At 39.9% G+C, this 24,364-nt stretch overlaps 1 long non-coding RNA gene across 1 annotated transcript in view; it reads right to left on the bottom strand.

Moving 5' to 3' along the window:
* LOC144291819 (uncharacterized) overlaps positions 1–24,364 on the bottom strand; it is a 74,810-nt gene that overhangs the window by 10,235 nt on the left and 40,211 nt on the right. The window contains exons 4-5 of the long non-coding RNA XR_013359375.1: positions 1,805–1,946; positions 1,162–1,311 (exon numbers count right to left, since the gene is read on the bottom strand). This is a non-coding gene — a long non-coding RNA (uncharacterized LOC144291819). The remainder of the gene's footprint in view (positions 1–1,161; positions 1,312–1,804; positions 1,947–24,364) is intronic.

The raw sequence follows: 24,364 nt of genomic DNA, 5'->3' as shown, positions 1-24,364 counted from the left end.
CCACCAACCATTTAAGACTTGAGCAGAAATGGGATTTATGGAAAGAAAGGTGTGCAAGCAGGTATGTGAGGAACCCCACCTTCTCCCTCCGTCGCCATGACGCCCTGTCCTTGATTCTTGCTCCTTTACCATGCTCCCGGCTTCCCCCGCCCCCGGAAGGCAGCCTGCCTTTTTAACTCGGATTCAAGTGAGAACACAAATGCTTTTTTTTAGTTCACTTAGTACGAATGAGATACACTATCGTTTAGGAAAGTATCTGGTATCTAAAAAAGGGATCCCCTAAAGAAAATAAATCAAGGAATTACGGAGCAATCCTGGAGCGGTCAAGTTTCAGGTGGACGGAATTCTGACGCTACAACTACGCATTGGCCCCAATAGCTGGTAAATCTGTTCAGACGCCTTCCTGGTTTCTTCTGTTAGCTAACCCCTTACATGGTTAGCCCATGACCTGTAAACCTTTATTAAGAGAGCATATTGCCATCTGGGTCAAGGACAAAATGACTACAGTCTTTCTCATCCACACCCATTGCCCCCAACGGTCCAAGCTCCATATTTTCTCTGATGTGAGAGATTCTCACCTACAGCTTTCCTAACTTCCCATATCTGATTAGTCCGCAAAACCCATCTGGAGGGTATCGCTCAGTCCCAGAATTTCTAAGGGCTTAAGGGCACCTGCACCGCTCATGTTTCTTTACCTGGGGGAAAGACTGACATTGCACGGTAGACTGCACTCATAGAGAACCCACAGCTACTCATCTAGAAGCTGGGGAGGACTTAGACGATCTCAGAAACCAGAGAGGCTCCTGAGAGGAGTCACGCAGGGCCTGAAAAGACCTTGGTGGCCTTAGCCGGTCTTCCCCCTCAAGCCAGATGACAGTGGCTCCCAGACTTTTCCTTGCCTTCTCTCAGGTGAAGCAAGCTGTGCCTACAGTTGTGAGACAGGAGCCAGCCCACACTACCTCCAGCCTTAAGCAGGGAGCTGCTTAGTAGCTGATTTGTGTGAAGCCCAACAGAGGTTTATCCCGGTGGGACCTTGTGCCAGTCAGTGCAGGTGGTTGAGCAACCTGGAGACAAAAGGACTGTCTTGGAAGGACAGAGAACTTCCTGGGGGAATAAGCAGCAACCCCCAGATGAGGGAGGCAGTAACTTAGCCAGACTTACCTACACAACTTCGAGAGGCTGGAGAATAGATCACCCACATGGCCAGATGCTGCTTTCCCTGTGGGAGTTACTGTCCTCGAAGAACACGTTCTGGATGGAGACCCAAAGCATGATTGAGGCGGGTGGGTAGGAGGAGCAGGAGACGGCCACCTAGAAAAGAAAGAATACTTCTGTAGGATTTTTTTTTGGGGGGGGGGAATAGTTTTAGTAACTATTTTTCTAGAATAGAAATGTAGACATACAGCATTTTTGAAAACTAACTGACAGTTTCCCAAAATTTCTCCACTTTCCCCTTCCCCACCTTACACTCAGAGCAGCCAGGCTGTGGTCATTACTGCGTGGCTCAGAGGTGACAACAGAAAGCAGATATAAAAAGAATTATTCCAAGCTAATGCCCAAACACAGAAAGAGAGAAATTGTCTACTGAGTATAAGAAATAGGCCCCCCGACACCACCTCCGAGCCCTCCGTACCCCAGCGTGGTTTGAACTTAGCCGAGGACACCCAGGGACCTGGAGGGCCAGGAGAGAAGGAATAGGACAATCTCAGCGTTGACCCACAGAGACCGAGGCCTGAGACCCAGGGCAGAGGATGGGCGCTCCCGGGGGAAGCCGCTGCCCAGGCAGACGCACCGTAGAACTCACCACACACGTACTTTGAAGTGTAGCTGTCCGTTCTGGGAGGTGAGGGCACGAGGGAAGCTTGACTAAGTTTCCGCCATCCCGATGGAATAAAAATTGAAGTGTGTGTGGGGTAAGCTCACACCTGGTTGAGGTAAGATTATTCCTGCAAAGATTACATTCAAAATGTAGACTACGATTGTTAGGTCCATCCCTTTTTTCAAAAATGTAAAGATGTACATCCTAAGAGAACACAGTTCCCTTTCTGTCAATTCCATGATAGGTTCCGGGCACGTGCGAATAGGCATCTGTAGCAGTTTCCTGCAGCTGCCACAGCCAAGGGCCACAAACCAGGTGGCTGGAACAACAGACGTGGACGCTCACGGTTGCAGAGGCTAGAGGGCGAGACCACGGACTCCGGAGGGCCAGGCTTTCTCTGGAGTCTCTAGGACGGAAACCCATCTTGCCTCTTCCTAGTTTCTGGAGGCTGCTGGCAATCCTGGTGCCGCACGGCTCATCGGCACATCACGCTAGGCTTTGCCTCATCTTTGTCTTCCACACTGTTCTCTTCTGTCTCTGCACCAGTCATACTGGATTAAGGAGTGTGACCATCTTAACTAATCACAACCACAATTGCCCTATTTCCAAATGAATTCCTATTCTGAGCTTCTGGGGATGACATGAATTTGGGGAAGGGGTGTTGTTCAACCCAGTACAGCAGCCATTGCCATGCCGCCCTCACTCTGTACCCCAAATGCACGACGATAAATCCCCCTAATCCCCTGCAGAGACAGCAGAGACCAAGAGACAACTTCTGGCCAATTTTCTACTCCAGGTGCATAGAAAAGTCACTGGAATATGGCAAAGAAAGTAAATCACAATCCTATTAGCCATGGCTTCTTTCAAAGCCAGCAGCTCCAGGCCCAGCCAGGTGTCCCTGACTCACCTGAGAGCTGCTTCCATGGAACCCTCAATAGACATATTCTTAGACACCAGACTTGCCTGAGGCCCCCAGAGAACGGGTTCTCCTCCCCTGTGGTCCAGGGTCTACTTCTCTGTCTGTTCCTACTCCAGGATCAATATCTTTACAAGATAACGGGCAATAGTAATGCCCCTTCAGAAGAATAGTATCCTTCACCTTCAGGGGAGAGGGTCTTATGTAATTAAGGGGGAAAAAAATCTTACTATCACCCTGATGACATTACAACAGAGCTTAGAAGTTACACTCCCGCACATCGAGGTTTTCAGTTTTAAAGGACGCCAAAAATTAAGGAGAGAACCTTAAGAAGAGAAGTTAACGTAGCCTCAGGAGTCCAGGGGTCCATCCTCTTTCGTGCTAGAGTAACCCCCACGGGTAGCAGGACCCTGCGCTGGGTCACTGTGCTCCACCACAACTCACCGAGCGGATGAATCAAAGTTGAAGTGTTCAGGCCTTTTTGATCCTTTTTATGACCTCCTCCCCGGCATAAAGTAATGAGCGTTCCTACTCTCCTTTTCAAATACAAAGTCCCCCCACCGAGCTCTCAACACTTGCCCCATTCTCCCCTGCCAAAACCATCTTTTACACAGGGAACGAGTGTCCAAGTAAGGCCCAGCTATCTTCCTGCGTACAGGGGAAAGAAACATTAAACATCCTTCCTCCCCCCAGACAGCAACGAAGTTTTGGAAGACATAGCTCTGGTTAAAGATAAAGCAACCACGTGAACTCTAAAGTAGGACCCTTGGGTAACTGAAGGACCATCTGTGTCCCCCAAGCAAAGGGACATCTCTGCCCAGGTCCCCAAGTCTATCCAGAAATGTGTAAAGGGCACACTTCTGGCTTCTCTGCTCCCATCCCTGCGCCCCATCGGCCTCTCCTCCCGTCCTACCGCCTCTCCTCCACACCCTCGAGGGCTCCCTGGGCCCCCCAGTCTGGGGCTCCAACCCAGCTGCCTGTTGCAGACAAACTGGCCTAGATCGACCTCTGATGCTTGACTTCTTAGTCGTCCCTTTTGGAATGCTCCTCGTGCTGACTTCTGCACCCATTTCTGGCTGCCCCCTCTCGCCCCTGTAATCTAATCTCCACCTCTACCCCCTGCCTCCTGACTTCTCTCTGGTTCAGCATTCCCCCAGGGGTTCCCCTGGCCTCGTGTCTGTCCAGCCCTTCTTGGATTACCAGTCGCCCTGGCTGTAGCCTCTGAGTTCCCGTAGTAGCACTACTCTCTGGCCATCCTCCCCCAGGGTACCAGGCTCTTGACCCTCACTCTCTGCCTCACTGGACGCTCCATTCCTTTGTCCATACTCCTCGCCTATGATACAAAGACCTTCGCAAACACATCCTTGCATCCTCTCCCCACTGCTGCACAAGAGGGTCGTCATGTTACTGAATGCTACTGCGTCATTATCTTAGAAACCCAAACTACCCAAATCTACACTGTGGGATATTGTCAGTACCTGCATCCTATTTTCGTTTTATTTCGTAATAGATTAGGTTTTTTTAAATTGAACTAAAAGCTGCATAATCTTAGCATCCAGACAAATTTGAACTTAAAATTTTTCTAAGTTTGCTTCTTCCTTGAGAAAGAACATAGAAGAGTATTGGCTCCTTAAGCAGATGGCCTTGCTTGAGTCTTAAATCTGTCACTTACTCTATGTAGGTCTTCTAGAGCAAATTACCTAACCTGTGCCTCGTGCTTTTCATCCACAAACTGGGAGTGATACTATTTACTATTTCCGACCTCAAAGGCCCATGGTAAGGATGAGATGCCTTAAACACCTAAAGGACTTAGAGCAGAACTTCGAGTGCCAAAAGCCTTCCATGAGGACTGGCTGCCACGGTTGCTTTCCTGACTGAAGGCCCCATCCACTGCCGTCAGCAGCCTGGAGGTCATGGGCTCAGAAGTTTTTGATGGAACAATTAACAGGGACGATGGCATCTCTATAACAAATATGAAGAAACAGTATTTACTGGGGAACAAAAAGAGTGGAGGCCTACTGCCAATGCCTTACAGTGGCTGAAACGCAGTCTGGACTAGGCCATCACTGGAGGGGTTCCCATCCTACTACCTTCCTCATAATCTATCCAAGATAGACTCTGTTGTTTTTTTTTTTTTTTTTGTCAATAGTACCTAGACACCACCCTGTTCATTCCTATTCTACCCCTGTCCTCACATCCTCCAGGACGGAATGCCACCTGGCAGACACACCAAATTCCTCACAAAGACTGGTAAACTTCCCATAGCACACATCTGACACATTAAATAGGTCAAAGGTGCAGAGATTCCAGCCTTGTTCCTTTTGGAAAGATGGGGAAAAAGGTAAGAAGCTCTTGTTTCTTACAGAGACGTGAATGTCATAACCAAAATACCAATTTCCTTTTAAAGATATTTCATGGCAATCAGCATTTTCCTCCAATGATACAGTCAATTCTCATTATTTGTGGATTTGCCTACTTGCTAAAATGTGGAGGCCCCAAATCAATACTCGCAGCACTTTTGTGGTCCTTAGTGGGTGTGCACAGAGTGCAAAAAATCTGAGTTGCCCCCATGTGCAAGTTCCCAGCTGAGGTCAAACAAGGCAACGGTCGGTCTTCTGTTTCAGCCCTCAGACTGTAAGGTGGTATCCTTCTCGTGATCTATTTAGTGTACAGTTTTCACAGTTTTGAACTTCGTGTTGGTGAGTTTACTACTTAAAAGGGCCCCAAGAATAGTGTCAAAATGCTGTCTAGTTTCCCGAGTACAAAAAGGCTGTGATGTGCTTTGGAGAGAAAATAAACGTGTTAGATAAGCTGCTCTGAGGCATACGTAATGGTGTTACTGGCCATAAGTACAGAGTTACTGAATCAACAATTTATTAAAAAAGGTGTCTTTATACAGAAGCATGCATGAAGTAAGGCTGTCTACTGATCAGCTGACAAAATGCGGTGACCAGAGGTTTGCAGGAACCTAGCCATGTATCTTCCCTACAGGCAATGGTTCCGTAGTCACTAATTCAGTGTAAGTGTCAACTTTATAAAAACATAACCACAACATGTGTACAACATAGAATATACCTGCAACTATGGAAGTCAACCATATATTCAAATCTGAATTAATTCACTCCAAGAATTCCCATTGCTAGCCACTCATCGAGCACAGTATAGTAGGTTTTCATTTAAAAAATAAACCCCCAAAACTCCTCTAAAGTAGATTCACTTGTTTCACAAATTGAAAACCTGATTTAAGGTATCCAGCCTTTTGTGATAAAGCTGTCTAATATACCTCACTTGAAAGAGGACTGTGAGATACCAAAAACAGAATTGAGTTTAAGGATGGGGATAAAAGAAAACATAAAATGAAAATTATTGAAATACCATTCCCTCCTTTTTCTGCTTCCTGATTTGAACGTCATGCCCTCGACCCCACCAGCCCCCTAGGTAGCCGCCGTCACCTCCCTGCCATCACAAGTAATAGCAGGTATGAGGTTCTATAAACAAGGGGGATCAGGGTGTCTCGTTGTGTATCTCCCCGTGTTCCAGGCCCACAAGGAAAGAACTCAGTAGACCTCTAGCTCCCTCCCCTTACAACTTGCAGAAGCCCTGGAGGGAAGAACAATAGGTGTGGCTTTCCCTATCGCCCACCACCAGCTACTCCACAGATGGGCCTTGGCTCAGAGAGAGAAAAAAGTGCCAAGGTCGGGAGTACACAAGACCACCTGCATTACTGACACTTAATGCAAGGCAGGAAGGGGGATAGCAGCTCCTAAAGACCATCTCTGGCCCCAAATTCAAGTTCAAGTTTCCTCAAGACCACCCTCAGGTTTAGTACTTTGCCAGAAGACTCAAACTCAGCAAGACCATTAGACTCATGGTTCTAATTCTCGTGAAAGGCTATAGGTCAAAAAGTAGCCAAGGAAAGAGGCACACAGGGCAGCGGTCAAGAGTTCCAGGCGTGAGATCCCGGTTGTCGTCTCCCAGGGAGTCATGAAGATAGTGCCTGTTTCTCCCAGCAATCAAGTCTGGTCATAAAGCACAGAGAGTTGCCAACCAGGGAAGTTAACCCAATGTACACTACAATGTATATTTATGTTTTACAAAGTGATTTTTTTTTTGGGGGGGGGATAAGGAACAAACTGATTCCTGCCTCAAGGTCGTTGCTGGGAAAAACCAGAATGGACTAATTTACAAGCCAATAAATGGACATCAAACTTCCCTTTGCCAAAGCAATTGCAAATTGAGAAGGAGGAAATCACTAAAAATTACCTGAGAATCAGAAGGCTTGTTTTCTGGTTGTTTAATTATCTCGTTATAATCAAGAGTTTGATACTTGGAGTGAAAGCTCAAAATCATACTTTTTTGTACTAGTTTGCTAGGGCTGTTATATATAACATAGTACCACAGAGTGGGTGGCTTAGACAAAAGAAGTTTATTTTCTCACAATTCTGGAGGTTAGAAGTCAAAGATCAAGGTGTCACTAGGGTGGGTTTCTCTTTGGCTGGCAGATGTGGCCTTTTCCCTGTGTCTTCACATGGTCTTCCCTCTGTGTGCGTCTGTGTCCTATCCTCCTCTTCTCATAAGGACACTGGTCATATTGGGTTTAGGCCCACTCTAATGACCTCATTTTAACTTAATTACCTCTTTAAAGACTCAGTCTCCAAAGACTATCACCCTCTGACATATTGGGGGTTAGGATTTCAACATATGAATTTGGTGGTGGAGATGGAGGACAAAATTCAGTCCATATCATTTCTATAATTAATGAATACAAAGCTGGTATTAGAATTTTATGACAGGACATCTAGGAATGGAAGTAATACCTAAACATTTTAGTGTTTCTGGCCTGGGGCACAGCATTCCTATCTTAAAAGTAATTTAAGAGGTTGACCTAAGAGACTCCAACCAATGGAAAGTAAATCTTTAAATTCTGTTATTGTCTACGTAGATTCTATCTTACTTGGTTACATCTTCCTTCCTAAACATATTTAACTTCTATATGAACACAATAACTCACTCATTACTGATTTATGTGCACCATGTATGGACTCAGGACTTGACTCTTGGTACATTTAGTCCAACATTCTGTAGAATAATAAAACTTTTTTGCTTTAGTGTTAAGAGTACCTGGGCTCAGGGATCAATTCCATAAGGCATTACATTCTCATAAAAATCATTTTAGTAACCTAGCTTCACAAAAGACATTTTTTTATGGTAATCAGCTTAGGAAAAACTGTTTGCCAGCATTTGATAGTCATTTGTTAATAAAATTTTAATTTCTGATGCTTACTATACAATACTTAATATCATTTAATATTTTTATTTGAGAATGACATAACACTAAAAATGATTCGTATTTGCCTCAATTGTGGGTATTCTGAACTTTTCTCACTTAAAAAAGTCTCATGAGATTAGCATTCCCATCTGATAAGTGAGAGTCATGATCACATGTGATGGAGTCATTACTCAGATCCCTGACGCTGGTTAAAAACAGTCTTTAAAATAGGCTGTTGCTTTTCCTGGTGTCTTGGCTGCATTGTACTACATCTGCAACACTGCAGGTGTCCTTTATTCATGGCAGAGCAGTTTGTGCTATCAAATAACAGCAAGTGTGCATGTTCCACTTTCTGTGCAGCTTTGACAACTGCACCCCTTTTGCATCTCCATTCTGTCCCCTGGTTAATTCAGTACCACGTTAATAAAGCACCCTACTATTACTCACTCTTCAACAATAATAACAGCTAACACTTGTGACTATATATTAGGCTCCAGTGATGCTTCTTTTTGTGAAATACATTCTACTGTCTAAAACATTCTCTGTTAGCCCACAATGTCTAGGATCACTTTGAACTGGAGGATGTCCAAGTTGGTATTTTCAGCAATGAAGTGTCTGAATTCCAAACCTGTTTCTTCAAGCCTGCACTCAGATTCAGCAAGAACAAAACTCAACTTTCAATGAGTTCACCTCCCCTGCCATTTCCCTATTTACAATAATCCTTTGTTGCACTGAAGTCCTAGTGATTATATACTCAAAATTCAGGATCATCTTCAACTCTCCTTATCCCTATATCCCTATTCCAGTAGATTAACACTCCACGACAAGGACTCTTCCTTGTAAGTTGGACAACACCCTGATGGCTCTTCATGTATGTAATTCTCTTCCTTCATGAATGTTTACTGTGCACTTCTACCAGAGTAATCACCCTAATGTACAACTCTTGTCATGCTATTTATTTCCAAAATATAAAAGCTTTAGGCTATACATGATCAAGTCCAACATTTATCCTAGTTTTCAATGCCTTGAATGGCCTGATCCTTTTTGCTACAGTTTCTTTTGAGGACCTTTAAGTAAGGGGGAAAGGAAGAGAAGAAAGGATAAAAAGGAAAGGGAAGGAAAATGAAAAAGGAAAGGTAGAAGAAGAGAGGAAAACAAATACAGGAGAGTATTTTTGTTGGAAATGACAGACACCAACTTCAAAATAAATTAACCACAAAAATGAAATTGTTGACACATAGAACTAGGAATGTAAGAGCTGAATTTGGCTCTGGAATAGTTGGATCCAGGGTCTTACATGATATCATTAGGACACTGTGTTTCTCTCTGTTTCACAGCCCTGTTTTCCTCAGTATCTGTTTTATTCTCAGGGTTTCTGTAAAAAGATGGAAAATATATAAACCAGTTTAGGAAGCCCATTTAGATAGCATTAGCTTACTGTAGACCCTCTGACCAACTCTGAACCAATCACTATGACCAAGGACAAGTGGTTCAGTCATTAATCTGATCTGAAATATATCCCCAACCCTAGAGTTACCTGGTGTGAGCCCCACTTGAACCAAATGGACTGAGAGTGAAGGAGAAGAAACTCTCTGAAGAGACTGTGATGTCACATAACACACATGTATGTAAGAAGAACTAAATTTTTAAGAGTTAGTGAGAATAACTTACCCATCTGGAATTGCCAATTCTAATCATCCATTGGTGAGATCTTGTCAACCTAATTCGATTTCCTTTGTGCTTTAGTTTCTTTCACAACAAAATAGGCACAGAATTTATGCCACCAGCTGCTCTAAAAAAACACCAGATCCTCAAATGAACCTTGACAAAGTACTGCCAACATCACAAATGACAAATGTTTATGAAGTTAAGTGCTGGTCTTGCACTGAAGTTCTCCACAATGTTAATTTGCACATGTGTAGAACTATGGATTTTAAAGCACTTTCATGTTGTCTATCTTTCTTTTTTATTGTTTCTACTTAATCATTTCTTAAACTTCTATCTTAATGAAAGGAAGAGATTAGTTGAAAGTTGGTAATAAGCACAATGAAGTTTCCAGGAGAAAATGATATTGCTTTTCCAATTGCTTGTACTTATAATTTTTTTTTTTTTTTGGCAGAAGGTTTATAAAGGGCTAGAACAAACAATCCTACAATTTGTATGGAACCACAAAAGACCCCAAAGAGCCAAAGCCATCTTGGAAAAGAAAAGCAAAGCTGAAGGCATCACAATACTGGACTTCAAGTCATATTACAAAGCTGTAGTCCTCAAGACAGTATGGTACAGCACAAAAATAGACACATGAATCAATAGAACAGAAAATTCAGAAATAAATCCATTACTATATGCTCGATTAATCTTTGACAAAGCAGGAGAGAAAATTCAATGGATAAAAATCTCTTCAACAAATGATGTTGGGAAAACAGAACAGCAACAAACAGAAGAATGAAACTGGACGACTTTCTTACACCAACACAAAACTAAATTCAAAATGGAGGGATCCCTGGGTGGCGCAGTGGTTTGGTGCCTGCCTTTGGCCCAGGGAGTGATCCTGGAGACCCCGGATCGAATCCCACATCGGGTTCCCGGTGCATAGAGCCTGCTTCTCCCTCTGCCTATGTCTCTGCCTCTCTCTCTCTCTGTGTGTGACTACCATAAATAAAAAAAAAATAAAAAACAAAAAAAACAAAAATGGATTAAAGGTCTAAATCTGAGGCCTAAAACCATAAAAATCCTAGAAAAGAACACAGGCAAGAACTCCTTTGACATTGGCCTTAGCAACTTCCTACCAGTAAGTCTCCTAAGGCGAGGGAAACAAAAGCAAAAATGAACTATTGGGACTTTGTCAAGATAAAAAGCTTCTGCACAGCAAAGGAAAGAATCAACAAAACTATACCGCAACCTATAGAAGGGAGAAGATGTTTGAAATTGACATAACTGATAAAGGGTTAAAATCCAAAATAAATAACTTACCAAACTGAACACTCAAAAAACAAATAACTCAGTTAAAAAGTGAGCAGAAGACACCGACACTTTTCAAAGACATACAGATGGCTAAGAGACATGAAAAGTGTGTCCACAACCCTCATCATCAGGGAAATACAAATCAAAACTACAGTCAGGTATCACCTCACACCCATCAGAATGGATAAAATCAACACCACAAGGAACAACAGGTGTTAGGGAGGATGTGGAGAGAGGGGGGCCCTCTTATGCTGTTGGTGGGAATGCAAGCTGATGCAGCCACTCTGGAGAACAGTGTGGAGGGTCCTCAGAAAGTTGAAAATAGGGCTACCCTATGGCCCAGAAACTGTACTACTAGGTATTTAACCAAAAATCCTGATTCAAAGGGACACACACACCATGTTTATAGCAGCGCATCAACAATAGCCGAATCATATTAAGTCTCACACGGTCTGAATACCACCACCGTGAAATACAGTTTTTTGTTTTATACACAATGCATGAGTTTCTTAGACCATAGTAAAAGATAAGTCCCCTGAAAACTTCCCAGTTGTTATATGGAATTGGTCATTTTTCTCCTCCCACTTCTCCTATTCTCATCCTTTTCAGTATATGGACGCGACTCAGTACCACCTCTGTCGGAGCCTTTTTTTTTCTCTTTAAGGGGCTGACAACTATGCAGAGGGGCAGTGTATTTCCTCTTGACCCTCCTTCCCAACTAAGAAATAAATTCCCATAGACCTCACCTCCACCCGAAGAGTAGCTCCAATTTCCACCAAAATTATTTCTGCTCCTCCTTCCAATCATACATCCTCTAGAGTTTTGTGGTCAACCAACTGGGAAGCCAAAATCAAACCCAATCAACCGAGAAACATAAAATTTCTTGTAACAAAGAAAAATAAGAAAATGCTAACCTCCACACTATTACTCCAAATATCTTTCTACAATATAATTTAGCTAATAAACTTTAATTCTCCTATGGCATTGGCTATTTGTAATACTCAGAAGCACAGTTTATAGCTTAAATGTTCTCAACAAGCATAACCTTGACCTTTTAAAAGGTATACAACATTCAAAGGAATAATGTAAGACTATGGAAGTCCCTGTTCTTGTGTTTCTTCCTCTGCAATATTTCATAGCTGTCCGCACACAGTAGCTACTTTAAAATGCTTTAACATTAATTAAAACATTGTCTTTGGAGATCTAAAAAGACAAACTTTCTAGAGAAAAACTTCCCTAATTCAGATCTCATTAATTCAGATTCTGTGCTCTTTCAATTAAGAACTGAATTGTCTACCTTAGTACTATTAGTAAGAAATGTGACATTACAATTATATAATGTAATCATAACAGGTATTAATTGAGTGTTGATTGGCAGTGCCAGGAATTACACTGTTTCATATTATCTTATTAAGTCCTTACAACAAATCTATGAAGTGATTATTTTAATCTGTTCTTTACAGATGCAAAAAATAAATCTCACAGAGAAACTGCCATGGTGGCATCTATAGAGGTTAGAACCTAGCTACAAACATTAGGCTCTTAATCAATACATTATATACATTATACTCTTTCTCCTTCTAAGAGGTGACCATTTCTCGGAATAGTGCATTGTTGTGGTAATTTTTACTTTTTTATATGTACCTTAACATAAGGAATCTAAGGAAGCAATATTTTAATAGCACATTTTAGTTATCATGTACATCTGAAAGTAACTAAACATTTAAAAAATTTTTATTTAAATTAAATTTGCCAACGTATAACACCCAGGGCTCATCCCATCAAGGGCCCTCCTCAGTGCCCATCACCCAGTCACTCCATCCCCCACTCTCCTCCCCATTTCTTTTTATTATTTTTTTTAAGATTTTATTTATTTATTCATGAGAGAGAGAGAGGCAGAGACACAGGCAGAAGGAGAAACAGGCGACTTGCAGGGAGCCGGACGTGGGACTCGATCCCGGGGCCTCCAGGATCACGCCCTGGGCCAAAGGCAGATGCTCAACTGCTGAGCCACCCGGGCATCCCTCTTTCTTAATGTCTTTTAAATATGCTTTTTAAAAAATATTTTATTTATGTATTCATGACAGACAGAGAGAGAGAGAGAGAGAGAGAGGCTCTAGAGACACAAGCAGAGGGAGAAGCAGGCTCCATGCAGGGAGCCCGAGGTGAGACTTGATCCTGGGACCCCGGGGTCACGCCCTGGGCTGAAGTCAGTACTAAACTGCTGAGCCACCCGGGCTGCCCTAAATATGCCTTGTTAGGAGTTGCTGAGACTTTTCTAGACCTCTTTACTCAATGTATCACCAGTTCAAATGTTTATACTTTATATTCCATATTGGTGACCCTCATTCTCATTACTCATAATTTATAAATCAGTATTTGCTGCCATTTCAGTTTTTAAGAGCCCTATTCAATTCTTTGACTATCAAAGTTACATTTGTTGGAAAACACATTGGTTAGTCTCAGATTTTAATAATGAAGATAAATTGCCATCGAGAGAGGTAGGAAACTAATTTTCCCTATAAATCCAGAAATATTTAATTTCCCACAAAAGCCTTTTTCTAATAATCTCATCTTTCCTGTAAAGATATTTCCCCAGTGAGAAGATCAGGTCAGTGTGTTCCACAGTTTTTGGACAACTTTGTATTTTGGATCAGAAATGTATGGCAGTGAACAGCTGTGGAGAAAATAGAATGCAGTGTGTTGGATAAACACTAGCCGATTCACACTGAAATTAATTCTCACTGTTTTAGCGCAACAACCATACAAAATATATTCTTCCCGTCTCTGTGGTAATTCAACCCTGCCTGTATAGCTGCTATATCAGAGATGCCCTGATGGTGTTTGCTTCTAGGTCAACAATCAGTTGGCTAGAATTTCTCCTGGATATTTCAGTTCTATCAAGTTCAAAGACCATTTGTCTTATGTGCCCAGTAGGGACAAAAACAAGAATCCTTCCCAGACAGCTGTGCCTTAGGGCCATGCAAAAGTGAGTGGTAGTCCAAGGCATGTCTTCATGGAAAAAATTCCTAAATGCTAAAACAAATCCAATACTTCTCTCTCCTGCCCTGAGAGTCTGTCACCTTCCCCAAGTATGGAACAGCTCACTGTAAGTGGACAATATGTTCCCAGCTGCGGCTGACTCATATCATGACTATGAATCCAAATCAGCATCTTTCCAATGTGGGAAAAGTCTGAACTTAATCAATTCCCCATGTAGAAGGCATTTCCAATTTGTCTCATCCTCTCTGGAGAACAAGAAAGTCACCTAACCTGGAGGACTTGGTGAACCTAAACTCATCCGGCTAAGATGTGAAATGAAGGACAAAGACTGTTGGTGAATCTCTTACTAGAATGTTCAAAGAGAAAAACACAGAACAATGAAACCATGGAATCTAGGCAGAAAAACTGAAGTCACGGTAAAGTATCTAAAGAAGAATAAATGAAAAAACAAAATCCTAAAAACCCTTTCTCCCCTCAGCCAGCAATTTTTCCATAGCAACCTGTTCCAATCACAAATCAGTGTCACTGAAAGACCAAAGCTCTTGAAAGCATTTTCATTGTCCAGCACAAATGTTTTTATGTTAAAAATGTGCAATCAAACAGACCCCAGGGATGGAATATGTGGGCCGCACCATTGAATGTGACAGTAAGATACAAGGTAATTGCAGCTGCATATCAATAATGGGTCAAAAGCTACAGTCCAATGCAAAGGCATTCGAAATTAAAAGCCCTAGAATTTTTTTCAATCATAAAATATTTGAGGCATACAAAAAAGTCTAGGATATAGTATAAGCACTCATTTACACATTTGTGTATCCTCCGAGAGCTTAAGAAATAAAGCATTAAATTGCAATTTAAGTCTCCAACATATCCCCCCACACCCTCCCCCACTACCTTACTCTCCATATAGGTTATCATTACCCTGAATTTGGTGTTTGTCTTCCTCAAAATGGTCTTGTATTTTTATTACATGTATGTATCTCAAAACAATGTCTAATTGCTTTGTATATTTAAAACTTTAAATAGTGTAATTCTGTCTGCATCCTTATTTAAACATGTGAGATTTATCAACAATGATGGTGTTCTTGTTCATTTTTTTCTATTATAGCATTTGATTGCACATACATATATATAACTCTTCATTTGTTCATTTTTCTAGTGATGGACTTTAGGCTGTTTCTAATTTTTTCTATTACCAACAATGCTCTTAAGAACATTCTTGTGCATTTATCTTTGTGTACATGGTTGTTTCTTAAGGGCAGGAGTCAGAAACCATGCCTGTGGGCCAAATCCGGCCTTCCACCTGTTTTTGTCAATAAAGTTTTATTGGGATGCAGCCATGCTCATTTGTTTATATACGTCTGTGGGTGCCTTCACACTACAGTGGTGAAGTTGAGTAGTTAGTTGTAACAGAGTGTCTGGTTTGCAAAGCTGAAAATATTTGTTTTCTAGTCTTTTACAGAAAAAGTCTGCCCACCCCCTACTTTAAGGTATAAACTTAGCAGTGATACATTTGGGTCAAAGGCTGCATGAGTATTCAATTTTAACAAATGTTGTCAAATGCTCTGCAAAGTAATGTACCAATTTAAACTCTCCTCAATCATGTAAAAAAAAAAAAATCCCCATTCTCATTGTTCCTCATCCTCACCAGTACCTTCATTTTTGAAATCTCAAAAATGTTCAAATGGTGTCCATTTATTTTGTGATTCCATTTCAAATAGCCTAGAGTTGTTAGGTCATATCTATATCTGTGTATACCACATGTTTCAGAGTAACAATTGAAATGATAGAGCGACAGTTTAACTCCATCCCAAGGTCAGGGAGTGCCAATGGACACCTCTCTGGTTTCAAAGAGAGTTCCTCCTCCCCAGCCCTACATCCCATGTTATCTTATGGCACCTCTACCCCAAACACACTATCTCTAAGGATCTGTTGCTCTGGATCATGTATACATGTTCTTCTATAGCTCTTAATTTTCTGCCTGAATACAATCTACTCCTTCCCTTCACAAACTGCACTGCTAGTCAGTCCCAGAGCAGCGAGAGAAAGGAAAGCAGCCTCCCTGTTTTCCATATGGAACACCTGGTCTCCACATTGCACCACCTGAGGGCATTTGTTATCACCTACACGCAAAGCCTGCCAGGTAGGCAGGAGCAAGAATGTGATGGTAAAAGGCGGAAAGATTCATTTGTGCCTCTGCTGCTCCCAGGGTGATGCTCCCCATCTAGGTACCTCTCAGATTATCTGATTTTGATCACGTTCTTTGATGGAAGGAAATCAGTTTTTCTTTATCTGCCCAGGGCCCACAACATCGTTCTGGAACACAAGTGTTGATTTATACAAGTCTAGATTTTGTTTCATTTATGTAGTTGGCTATAGTAAAGGGAACTCTCTTCCTTGTCGATATTTCTATAACTTGCTTGGGTAAATTAGGCAAGGAGGTGGCAGGGGATGACCATAATTGGAACAAATCTAGAGCACTGAAATCCCAAATTATGCCTCAGTTTGATAGTGAAAGCTGTGACCTTAGGGAAGGGAAAGAGCAAGTGAAAGAGAAGAGGGAAAAGTCATTTGAGGAAGAAAGAGAGGAAATCATGATGATGGAAGAGAAAACAAGCATGAAGAAATGTTGAAGAACAGGGGCGTTTAAGAAAAAAAAATGCTGAGTGAAATAAGTCAATCAGAGAAGGACAAACATTATATGATCTCATTCATTTGGGGAATATAAAAAATAGTGACAGGGAATAAAGGGGAAAGGAGAAAAATGAGTGGGAAATATCAGAAAGAGGGACAGAACATGAGAGACTCCTAACTCTGGGAAACGAACTAGAGGTGGTAGAAAGGGAGGTGGGCAGGAGGTGGGGGTGACTGGGGGATGGGCACTGAGGGGGGCACTTGATGGGTAGCACTGGGTGTTATTCTATATGTTGGCAAATTGAACACCAATAAAAAATAAATTTATAAAAAAATACAATAAATGGTTAGCCCAGTACCAGCCACAGTGAACCACAAGCTGGGCTACCATAATACAGGTACATGTGCTGATACTTAGAGGACAGGAAGCAGGGACTTCCCACCCTGGGGGTCAGTGACTCAGGGCAGTATAACTCAAAGTTTTGTCAAGTATGAACTTCCCAGAAGGGCAATGCATGAGTAAGTGCTGATGCGCCACGAGACCACACTGCAGCAGACATAGCCGTGGCCATGATACACCTTGGGACTAATTCAAGGAGTTTCCTTTAGAACACTCTCTGCAAGGCACAGAATCATCTTACTGGCAACCTCCTCCATTACTGTAGTTTTTTTTTCAATCCGATTAGTTGTCTTCCAAAGATTTCTTGCTTTTAAGCTTTATCTGAGCAGGCATTCATTCTCCAGGCATCATGTATCCCACAGATATTTATTGAAGGCCTACTCAATAAATGTTTTTAAGCACTGAGAATATGGTATTTTTAAAGAGACATGGTCCCTGCCCTCAAAAACCTCACAAACATGTAAGTCACATTACAGAATGGAAAGGAGGACATAAACCAAGCGTCCAGAGCAGAAAATACAGGGCAATGAACTCTGCCTGTGGGAATCAAGGAATATTTTTCACAAGATTTGGGCTGAATTTTGAGAATAATGGTAAAACAGGAGAAGGATAGTCTGAGTAGAAGGATCAACACATACAGAGGCACCACAATGTAGAAACACCTAGCATATTTAGGGGAAATATTTTGAAATAATTACTCCTAAGGGATGGGAAGTCCAAGCCTCATGTCCTTGAAGTACAGCACGAGTACCTGTGCAAACGTCAACAAGCTGAGGATGGATAAGGGCCAGAGAGTGAGATATGAGCCAGCTAAGGAACTGTGACATTATTCTCTAGAGCCCCATACATCTCACTAACTTGAGTTTAATTAAAGTGAATTGTCATCTAACTTTCAGCTAAGCACATGATTAAGTCTCTCATGACATTTGTTGGCCAGAGTGAAAAAAATATGGGCTCCATGATGGTACACTTGATATATCATGTGATCATCTTCAGATATTGGAAGAATTTTCAGGAAGAAGAGGGATTTCACATTTTATGCCCAAATCCAGAGTAAGAGCTGGAACTAATACATGCAATTTATAGGGAAGCAGATTATTGTTCTGGGTCAGAAAAAAGAAAAATAAATTTCTATGCAGTGTTTAATTCATTAATAGTCCATTAATGCAAAATAATTAGCTTAATGGGGAAAGGAACTATTTCACTGCACAAGTGTTCTTGGTTTGGCAGAAGTTTTCAATTTTATCATGGCTTGAATAGCGATACACTGAGTTTTTTCTGACCTCACAAAACTGTCAAAGAATGACATTTTTTAAGAACCCCAAATAGATGCATTTTAGTATCATTTAAATTACTTGCTCTGACAAATGACAATTTGTCTAGACTTCAAAGTAGTGTTAGATTGGAAAATAACATTTTCTCCTTAGCTCACGAATAGATATTAGAGGGTCAAGAGGAGGGAAAAAAAATAGAAAGATTAAAAAAAAAAAGCAGAGAATAGGAATGCAAAGCAAGAAATAATAAATACATAAAATGGAAAGTAACAGGTTCCCTTCATGTAACAAAGAGGGCAGGAAGGTCATAAGCAATTAAATGTTTCCATGTTTGCAGAGCTAGAATCTGGGTCCCATGTCATCTGGGGTCTTGCCCTCAGACTATGCTGTGTCCATCTGCTAGGATGTATAAAAAACCTTTTGGAAAAATATATTTTGATGAATATTGGTGACCAATAGGAAAGACTGGCTAAGTACAAAATGTTACAGATGATATAAAGACTAACAACCCACTGTAAGAAGCAGATTAAAATTATTTTAAGAAGAAAGAGTATGTATATTAGTCCACTAATGCTGCTAAAACAGTACCACAGATAGAGTGATTTAATCAACAGAAACTTTTCTCACAATTATAAAGGCTTGAAATCCAAAACCAAGTTGTCAACAGGATTGGTTTCCTGCCTTTCTCTTTGGTTTGCAGGTGGCCACCTTCTCACTATGTTCTCATGGTTTTCCCCTATGTTTACACATCCTTGGTGTCTCACCCTCTTCTTTAAAAAGACAGACATCTTATTGGATTAGGGCCCTAATCTTATGGCCTCAATTAACTTTAATTACCTCCTTAAAGGTCCTGTCTCCAAATACAGTGATAACAGGAAGCTCCTGCCTCAATATATATGGATTTTGTTGAGATATCATTCAGTCCATTACAATATGTATCACCCAAGATGTCAGGCCCAGACAAAGGACAGTAATACCTACATTACTATTTCATAGATTTCACTCCAGCCTCTATTTTGCATGCCCTGTGGCATCTTACTGACCTCTGATGCCCTACTTTTGCCTTTTAGAAGTTGTCAAACATAACTATTTCTGGACTTTAATCTTAGAATCAGCTTTTCAACTCTTGCCTTCAGAATTGTGAACTCTATTCAAGGGCCTGGTACCAACCAGTTTCTAACACAAAGACTTCCTTGCCTTAAGGTCTTTATCACACCCCAATATGACCTTTTCCTATACAATGACTCGAGTATAGTTGTCTTCCTCCACCAGCTCCATGCATACGTACATCCTCTCAGGCTTCTGAGTAGCCCATATCTGCCTACTGCTGCTTCTCGATGGAACTTAAAATATCTGCCAGCAAATGACCCTCCATCACCAAACTAGAAGTTCTTGAGTCAAGGACTATGTCTTCATCATATTTGTGTCCTCGAGGCCTACAACAGTGCTCGAGCATGTAAGGATATTCTGAAAAATGTTTTTTTGAATAAATGACAAAGAACAAATCAATTTTCCAAAAAATATAAAAGAGGAAGAAGGCTAAGTGAATTCAATAGTGAATCTGGGATTTTTGTTTACTCTAGAAAGGAGAATGTCTGTCCACATGCATTGACACTCTCCTCAACAGCCAAACTTAGACTTCGTCTGGCTGAAACATAAGAGGCAAAGGGAAGATAAGTAAAGGTTTATGGTTAAGAGTCGTACTCCCAGTGTTTGATTCCCTCAGTCAGTTAGCATTCACTGAGCAGCAGCTTCAATCCAGGAACTACACAGTCCATACATATTCAAAGAGGAATGCAGTTATTCTACTTCTTGAGGTCAGGACCTATATGGTTAACAGATCTAAACAGACAGAATGATAATAATACTTGAGTATTTATATGCCACTTCATTCTACAAAAGAATTGAGAAATTTTATAAAAATTCATAAAATGGAGAAGTATAAAGTTAATAGTTGAGAGCATCAGAAAGAAGGAAAATCTCATATAAATGAAGGCCAACCAGAACTCTGTAGCTATGGGTGCTGGAAGCAACGAATTGTACATAAACTACCTAGTGGCTAATACAGAGAAAAAACATTCAGCTTTAAGATTTGTGTATAGGTACCCATAAGTAATTTCTTCCTGTGTCTGCATTAGGGAACACTGTGGAGATTTCTAAGTCAAGAAGACATATTACGTACATACCTTGCACTTAAATAACTAGAAATACTAAATAAGATATATTAAACTATACTCATCTGTATGTACATAGCCTGGATGAAGGGTATACGGAGAAATACCCAGGCGCCAGAATTGTAGTGATTTTGAGCTGAAGTCTGGAACTCATGGTAGAAGCAGCAGATCCTGGGAGTAAACAGAGCCATAGGGGCTGTACATTAACACCAATATGAGGATGAGAGGTGGAATCACCTATCTTACTCCTGTGGTGGAAAACCAAAGTTGATCTTCCAGTAAAAGAACAGGACCTGGTAAGCAAACCACCTACTCAAGACATGTGATTCCAGAATCTTGGATCTATATCGGCATGATTGCAGAGGCCTAGTTATATTTTCCAAGTCTGAAAAATCCAGAGTCAAAACACAAATTTAAGAACTTGCTCAGAGACAGTGAAAGCCCCCTAGGGAAAGCTGAAAAAGGGGAAATTGTGGAGATTTCTCCACATTCCAGGTTACACATGAGTAAGCTCAAAGAGAAGATAGTGTGCTAGGAAAATGAGCTCACAGACAAGAATGACAAAACATACTAGAATGTCTGCATCAAGATAATAGACAACAAACATAACTCACAGCAAAGAAATAACAAGAGAACAAGTAATGGATGTTTAAATGAGTACATTTAAAGTCTTCAAAGATATAAAGAAATCTTTTGTGAAACAAAACCACAAACGTTATGAAATGGTACATTGATATTAAAAAGCTCAATAGAAGAAATATTAAAGCAATTGAAAAGAGAATAAATTTGAAGAGAAACCTCAGAACATTTTTTCAGAATGAAACAGAAAAGAAGAACTGAGTAGGGAAAGTTTTTTTTAATTAAGGGAGTATGAAATGAAAGGACTATGAGGAAGTCAAAAACACATCTAGGAGGCATTCCAGACAAAGAGTAAAATTGAGGCTCTCTTCAATATTCATAAAGACAATAGTTGAGAATTTTCCAGAGGTGAAGAAAGATTGAGTCTTCATTTTTAAAAATGCCTGTTAAGTACACTGATGTGCAATGTAGTGACATTACAGAACATCAAAGTTAGAAATGTTCAATTTCTTAGAGAGGAAAAAAGAGATTGCTTCTATTGAATAAAAATGGGAGGTGGAAGGAGAAGCACACCAATTAAATATATGAAGAATGAAAAGGGGTAACATCATACATAATTTTGATTTGACAAAATAATACAGGTACCTTTAGCAATTTAATATCAGATATTAAATTCGATAAAATGGAAAAATTTCCAGGAAATGCTGAATTACCAGTATTGACCCATTAGAGATTTTTAAAATCTCTAATGAGTCAATATATATTAAAGAAATAGTGCTGTATCCCTTCCCCAGAATCCAGAATATAATTTTATCAAACTTAAAAGTTCAGATCATTCCTATCTTATATAATTCTTCCAGATAGTAAAAAGAGGATAAAAGGCTAATTTTTATGATGTTGGTATATTTATGCCAAACCAAGACAGAGTACAAGAAAGTAAAATACGAAGCTAATCTCACTTCTGAACATGAACGTAAGAGTTTTATTTATTTTTAAAGATTTATTTATTTATTTGAGAGAGAACACACATGGTGGGGGAGGGGGCAGTGGGAGAGAGAATCTCAAGCAGACACCATGCTGAGCCCTGATGCAGAGCTTGATCCCAGGACCTTGAGACCATGACCTAGCCGAAATCAAGAGTCAGATGCTTAACTGACTGAGCCACCCAGGTGCTCCAAATGCAACAATTTTAAATAAAGTATTAGTGAATCAAGTCTAACTTCATATCTAAATGTATATATAGCTTTATATAATAAAATATATATATTTAGTATCACTAGAAAACTTAGGGGAAAATAGAGGCTTAAAAACTCAAGAAAATCATAAAGAACAAGACATCTCGATAGATTTTTTAAAAACTTGGTAAAAATGCAACAATATTCATTCATGATTCAAAGAAAGAAAAGAGCCCAGGTAGATAGTGATAAAGAAAACGTACAGAACTGGAGCTTTAAAAAAACACCAAATATCTTATGAAAAACTTTAGAAGCATTCTTATGAAAGGAAGAGATAATTTTCATTATGTAGTAAAATTTGTGTGCAGAATTGAGAAAATATCTCATCTCAAGCAATAGTAATGTGATATACCCAAGTTTTATTTGTAGTCTTAGAAATTGTTTAGGATTAAAATATTTAAAATTCTAATGCTATCATTTTTCTCATTTACGTAAAGCTAATTTTCTTCATCTATAAAAATTTAAATAGCCATCCTGTCCAATGCAAAACAAAAGCAAATGATATATAAAGATGAGAAAAGAAAAAATTAAATTGTCATTATTTATAGATGATATAATTTACTACATAGAAAATCCAAGAAAAACAAAATGCAATGATTTAAAATGAAGAAGATCATTCAGCAAAGCTGCTGGATTCAAAGTCCTATTCAAACTAGTATTTATCTTTAGACCTTATAACTTTTTAGAAGTTAATGGGGAAAAATTCCCATTCAAAATAGTAACAAAGTTACTTAGCTTTCCTGGATCTTTCTCATGTATACAGGAAGTATACATGTTATTAAACTTTTGTTCATTTTTCTCCTGTTAAAAAGAATATAATAAGAAAAACTCAAAAGCATAGAATTAAGTCTGCCTAAAATACAGATTTTTAAGCTTACTTAAAAAACGCAGTTATTATATTGAAAGAATTTGCATACTGATTATAAGACTTGCTTTGAAAGCTGTATGAATATCAAGATTTTTTTAAAAGGACAATGTTAGGACAGAGTTTGTGCCACATATCAAGACATTAAAAGTAAATGATATCAGGATGCCTGGGTGGTTTAGTGGTTGAGCACCTGCCTTCGGCCCAGGACGTGACCCCGGGTCCCGGGATCAAGTCCCACATTGGGCTCCCTGCAGGGAGCCTGCTTCTCCCTCTGCCTGTGTCTCTGCCTCTCTGTGTCTCATGAATAAACAAAATCTTAAAAAAAAAAGTTATTTTCACAAAAGTGTAGTAATATAGCAATGGGACAGAATAGACAGTCCTTTAGTATGTCATGCATCCCCAAGAAGGACACAGTTCAAGACACTGTACTTTTGCTTTTCAAAAAGAAAAAAAAAACTTACATTCTTACTTCATACAAGAAAAAAATCAGATGGGTCAGGAAACTAAATGTGAAGATTAAAACTGTGAGCCTATTAAAAGGTGACAGGAGTTTCAGAGGGAAAAGTTTTCTTAAGCAAATCATCAAAAAAAGCACTAAGAATATATAAACATATTTGACTAATATATAAATGGCTGAACATCAAAATTTACTCTAACTTTAAGCTCCTTAATGCAAATTTTAAAAGCAGGCAAAATTAGTCTATGGCGATTGAAATCTGAACAGTGGCTACCTTTGAGGAAAGGATGGGTGGGTAGTAACTGGAAAAGTTTGGGGGGTGTTCCTCTGAGTGCCAGTGAAATTCTTTCTTCTGATCCAGGTGAGGATTACACTTTTTTGAAAATTTATCAGGCTGTACATATGTGTGGACATTTTTTTCTGTATACTAACTAAATTTAAATTTTAAACACAGCTATCAAAGCATGACTAAAATGCAAATGCAGTGTTGGAGAGTGTTAAATATAAAGGAAAATGAGTATTCAGAACATGTATTTTACTAAAATCTCACAAAATCAAAGTAAAACAACATACCATTTTTTACACATAGTATTGGCAGGAACTTTTAAGTCCTCAAATGTCAAGACGTAACAAAGAGGTAGGGAAAATTGTATTCTATGAAATAAACTAGTTTGAACATATTAAAGAGCAATTCGGTAATTTTGTATGAAAATTGAAACTTCCTAGGTCTTGCAACTTGGTAATTCCACTTTTGTATATATATATATATACA

This window comes from Canis aureus, chromosome 2 (assembly GCF_053574225.1).
Source record: "Canis aureus isolate CA01 chromosome 2, VMU_Caureus_v.1.0, whole genome shotgun sequence".
Lineage (NCBI taxonomy): Eukaryota > Metazoa > Chordata > Mammalia > Carnivora > Canidae > Canis > Canis aureus.
The sequence above is the reverse complement of the archived record's forward strand: the minus strand, read 5'-3'. Positions and strand labels throughout refer to the sequence as shown.